Source organism: Nicotiana tabacum, chromosome 8 (assembly GCF_000715075.1).
Source record: "Nicotiana tabacum cultivar K326 chromosome 8, ASM71507v2, whole genome shotgun sequence".
Classification (NCBI taxonomy): Eukaryota; Viridiplantae; Streptophyta; class Magnoliopsida; order Solanales; family Solanaceae; genus Nicotiana; species Nicotiana tabacum.
This window is the reverse complement of record NC_134087.1, coordinates 154,879,541-154,885,540: the sequence shown is the minus strand read 5'-3', so window position 1 is coordinate 154,885,540 and position 6,000 is coordinate 154,879,541.

Genomic DNA, 6,000 nt, shown 5'->3' with positions numbered 1-6,000 from the left:
GCCCATTCTTATTTTCTTGCACAGAAAGAAACAACTCCAATTTTCATCTACCCAATTAAAAGCATTTATTCAAGAACCAAGACTACATACATCACAATTGAAATAAAAACTAATAAAGACAATTTAAATGAAAACTAAGACATGCTACTCAGACAACATAGAATCACAAATCAACCAACATGCGTACCAAGTTATCATAACACAATGAAATAAAAATAAAAATTGAGAAATTGACCTTTTATTGATGAACAAAGCTGAAAATTGCAAGTCAATCAGGCTAAACAAAGTAATAATTCTTGGACCAAAATACCGAAATTACAAACCGGAACCTCGAATCAAAAGCCACAAACGGAAAACTCCTTTTCTTATTCTAACCAGAATATTTTCTTGTTAAAGCAATCTTTCCTCTTTCTTTTGAAAAAAGTCTTTTCTTTACTCTTTTCAATGTTATTTTCCTTTTGTTTCCTCTCAACTTTTTTGTTTTTGTTTTCTTCAATTTTGTTATCTCTTTTTCCAAAAATTCCTTCCCCTTTCTCTTTTCTTTTTCATTTCAATTTCCCCAATGAAGACGTCTTCACCGTAAAAGTAATGATTGGTGAAGAGAAATTTTGGAATAGGAGAGGCCACAGATTTTGCAAATAGCTTCAACCCCACCTGGTCATTAATAGCTACTTCACCTTTTAAAGCTATTATATCTAACTCTAATTACATTTGAGAAACAACGAATAGACCTAATACTGGATTACATATACAATAAAGGACTAAAAATGATGTATCTCAATGGAAGAAGCTGCCGATTTTTAGTCTAGGTCTAGGTCTGGTCATTGAAAACTTAGGGTAGGGTTTCTATAATTGGGTATTTTATATGGAGATGGGAAGGGATGATAGCCATTGGATAAGAAAGAAATAGATGGCTAGGATTAAATCTTGCACTTAAGTGGGATAATGGGTTGGGAAGAATGGGCTAAGGGTAATTGGGTTGGACCATGTCTTTTGGATTTGAACTTAGGCTAAAAAGACCAAACAATACAATGTATCTATAAAAATGTAAAAATTACTCTAAATTAAAATAAACTAATATAAAACTAAATACAACGAGTGAAACTGATTTTTTTTTTTGTATTTTCAAATTTTATAATACTATAAATATAAATATACTAATTAACATAAACCTAAAGAAAAAATTTTTTTTGTAATTTTTATTTTTTTGTGATAAAAATAAAGTAAAAGTTAAAAAAATAGTGAAAATCGTACTATTAGACCTAAACTAATATCTAAACACTAAAAATGTGAAAATTCTAGGGAGGGTCAAAAATTACATGTCTACAATTGCCCCTCTTTGAATGAAAACACGAAGAGTTTTCAGACAAAGAACGACGAGACAGGTTTTTTGACCCGACCCTTATTTAGAGAGACCAAAAACTAAAAGAAAGGAGAATGTGACCGAGCCCTGATATTTGAGCTGCCTACATATCCTTAGCTATAAAGGAATCATGCCACGTGTAGTTCAGAAGTGAATGAGGTGATAGAGTACCAAGGTGGAGAGCCGATTGAGGTGTCGTCGAGGTTTCGGTACGCGGTCCTGTTATTACATTAAAATCAAAAATGAAAAAGACTAACTAAGCCTATCTGCTACAAGTTACAAAATTCCTATTTATGAGTCTTCTGAAGCTTGATCTTGAGTCTTGGTTGGTTCTTCATGCGGAGTCTGATCTGAATCTTGATGCTTGTTAGCTGCAGGTGTTAGTTCATTCTTCCACGGCTTCTTCGGATCAAGGCGGGACATGCAAAGCTTGTGACTTCAATCGCGTCTTGAGCAGTCCACATCTTTTCTCCGCTTCTGCACTTTGAGTTCACTTCTTTTGTCTTTATTCTGGATTGAGACTCATTCTTTTGGTCGTCTCGAACCTTGTGTCTTGAGGCAAAACCTGCTTAGACACCAAAACAAACAAACGAACGAAATTTTTCTGCCCCAATTTTTACTAGGAAAATTTCGTGAGTTATTGTAACAAGATTCTAAACTACTTCTTTATTGAAAGCAATAAAAGTCAGGATTGTATATCCTTGGGAAAAAGAGATTAAGGAGTGGAGACCCTATATCTAAAATGAAATCAACTAGGGATTGGAGACCCTAAGTTGGAAATATTACCAGGTTATGCTGGCATAAACTAAGGAGTGAGACCCTATGTTGGGAAAAGATTACCAGGTTATGCTGGCATCAACTAGGGAGTGCGACCCTATGGTGGAAAAGATTACCAGGTTATGCTGGCATCCACTAGGGAGTGAGACCATATGTTGGAAAGTGAGACTACTGAATTGTGTACCTATGCTAAAATGAACCAAGAAGGATTTTTTGGATTTTTTTTTGGTTTTTGTTTTTTTGTTTGTTTGTTTTTTTTGTTGAGAAAATCATTCTTTTAAACAAATTGCCCCAATGCTTTTTTTTTCAAAGGCATGAACAAAAGACTTTTTATTTTTAATCAAGACACCCTCTTTTCTTTTTTTCTTTTTTTAGGAGAAAATTCATTAAAATAGATTTTTATATCTTAGGAGAAAAATTCATCAGACTAAAACATATATCCTAGGAGAAAGTTCATCAGACTAGGTTTTCTAATTTATTATCTTAGGAGAAAGATTCATCAGATTAAGATTTTGATCCTAGGAGAAAAGTTCATCAGAGTAGGTCTATATTTATTATCTTAGGAGAAAGATTCATCAGACTAAGATTTTGATCCTAGAAGAAATAATTCATCAGACTAGGTCTATATTTTTTTTCGGTATCTTAGGAGAAAGATTCATCAGACTAAGATTTCTATTCTAGGAGAAACATTAATCAGACTAAGACCTCGATCCTAGGAGAAAATTCATCAGACTAGGTTTTCTACCTTAGGAGAAAGATTCATCAGACTAACATTTTGATCCTAGGAGAAAATTCATCAGACCAGGTCTTTTTTTTTTGTATCTTAGGAGAAACATTCATCAGACTAAGACTTCTATCCTAGGAGAAAATTCATCAGACTAGGTTTTTTATCTTAGGAGAAAGATTCATCAGACTAAGGCATTTATCCTAAGAGAAAGATTCATCAGGCTAGGTTTCTTATCTTAGGAGAAGGATTCATCAGACTAAGATTTCGGTCCTAGGAGAAAGATTTATCAGACTAGGCTTTTATATCTAAGAGGAAAAAATCATCAGACTAAGATTTCGATCCTAGGAGAAAATTCATCAGACTAGGTCCCTTTTTGCTATCTTAGGAGAAAGATTTATCAGACTAAGATTTCTATCCTAGGAGGAAGTTCATCAGACTAGATCTTCTATCTTATTTATTATCTTAGGAGAGAGACTCATCAGACTAAGATTTTGATCCTAGGAGAAAGTTCATCAGACTAGGTCTTCTATCTTAGGAGAAAGATTCATTAGACTAAGATTTTGATCCTAGGAGAAAGTTCATCATACTAGGTCTTCTATCTTAGGAGAAAGACTCATCAGACTAAGATTTCAATCCTAGGAGAAAGTTCATCAGACTAGGTCTCTTTTCTTTTTTTCTTTTTTGGTATCTTAGGAGAAAAATTCATCAGACTAAAATTTCTATCCTAGGAGAAAGTTCATCCGACTAGGTCTTCTATCTTAGGAGAAAGATTCATCAGACTAAGGCATTTATCCTAAGAGAAAGATTCATCAGGCTAGGTTTCTTATCTTAGGAGAAGGATTCATCAGACTAAGATTTCGGTCCTAGGAGAAAGATTTATCAGACTAGGTTTTTTTTTGTTATCTTAGGAGAAAGATTCATCAGACTAAGATTTCTATCCTAGGAGAAAGATTCATCAGACTAGGTTTCTTATCTTAGGAGAAAGATTCATCAAACTAAGATTTCGATCCTATGAGAAAGATTCATCAGACTAGGTTTTCTATCTTAGGAGAAACATTCATCATACTAAGATTTTTTATTGGGAGAAAATCCATCAGACTAGGGCTTTTTATCCTAGGAGGAAAAATATGAGTGCAATGACAACATTTTATGCACATTAGCAAGACAAATAAAGACAAAGATTTGAGAAACTTTCCTTTATTAGCTCTTCTCTTCTCTTCTCTTCCTTTTCCCTTTTTTTTCTTTTTTTAAACTACTTTCCTTGCAGTGCTTTGTTCATGTTCAAACAAAGAAAATTTTGTCAATTTTAAAAGTGGTGGTCGGTTTGTGGCCTTGAGTCTTGAGCAGCTTGAGTCGGTCTCAAGAGACTTTTGTTCTGCACCAACTTTGATTGTTTCACACCCAGTACTATTTGTATTTGAGGCTCAATCATCCTTATCCCAATTGAAGATCTCTGCTCAGTTGACCTTTTCTGATAACTTGAAAGACTTCCTGCTTTTTGAGCAATTTGTCTGTCAGAGAGAATCACAAGTTATCTTTGCTTGCGCCAAGTAGGATGACAAGAATTTTTTTGGGGGAGCCTTTGCATGAATCCTCAACGCATGTTGAAAGTAACAATTGAGTGTGCTGGCCAAATTTACTTTATGCAACTGAAAAACTTGTAGTAGATTTTTAAATCTTTTTTTGCTTGTTTTGACAAGGACTGACTCAGAGTGGAGGACACAAATGATGAAAAGAAATAATATTAACAAGAAATGTCCCTGTCGAGAAGGATATAAGGAAGGGTTTTTTTTTTCTTTTTTCAATAACTAGCCTTAATGATCATGACAAGTATTTTGGACTCAACGGCCGGATCTATCAAACTAATACAATCTTCTCTTTTACCATTCTTATGACCTTTGAAGTCGGGCTTGTTCGTGCCAATTCTTTGCATCAACTTCATGTCTCACTTTCGACTAGTGGTGTCCCTAGGGATTTTTACCAACAACTCTCTCATTTATTTATCTCTACTTACCATCGTCTTACAGTGCTCGTGAGGGTTTTCACTAGTAAGACTCTCTCAGTTTTTTCTTTTCTTTTTCTTTCCCTTTTTTTGGTTTTCTTTTGTGAGCAACTTGATAGTGTTCTATGTCGCGTGACAACTGTTGCTCATTGCATGCTTCTTTTTGCATTCTTGAAAGCATATCAGGAGGTCTTTATTTGGAAGGTTTTTGGATAGGGTTGGAAAGAAGGATCGTCATAAAGGCTCAAAGTAGACTCAAACTAAGGGGGGTTGTAGACTTACAACTATTGGAATCGACTCTTTCAAAAGTCAAATAAAATCTTTGCCCCAATTTCAGATACTGGGGATTTTTTGGAACTTTTTTTTCTTTTTTTTTTTGGTTAGACCGAACCGTGAGGCTGCCTACGTATCCTTTTTTAAGGAATCAGGTCGAACGTAGTTCAAACATCTGACCTAACTATAATTTTTCATCTTTCTTTCTTTTTCTTTATCTCTTTTTTTCTTTTTTTTTTCTTTTTTTTGTTTTCAAAACAAGTTGCCCCAACTTCTATTTTCTAAGGGCATGGACCTTCCACTACTCTTTTTTTTTTTCATTTTAACTTTCTAAAAGTTGCCCCAGTTTTTGCTCTTGGGGCATGGACCTTTTTTTTTGACTTTTGGCTAAACTTGATTCCAAAAGAGGGTGGTCAAAGAAAGTAACACAGGCTCAAAAGGGGTAACAAAGGGTATAAAGTGTTTGTGTAGCAGAAAAAAGGATCTCCCAGCCTCGAGAACACCAAACATAGTATCCTTTTACGATCGCAGAATTAATGAGCATGTCTGTCTTCTTGGTGTGTTGTGCTCGAAAAATACTTTCCATCTATTAATGTCAAACTTTTGACCAGGCTTCAATTGGTTCAATATCCTCAAGCCCGATCTTCACAATGATTTAAAGGTGAATTTTACTCGACCTTAATTCCAAATTATTTCAACTCCTTATTCATCCTCAAAGCGTCTTGTTCTCGGTTATCCAATTCAAACTTAAATCAATTTTCTAAGATCTAACCAAAAATTCCGCATGCATGTCATATCACTAAAACTAGCGGGAAAAAAACTAAGCATGGAATGACACAAAAGGACAAACAGTACTTC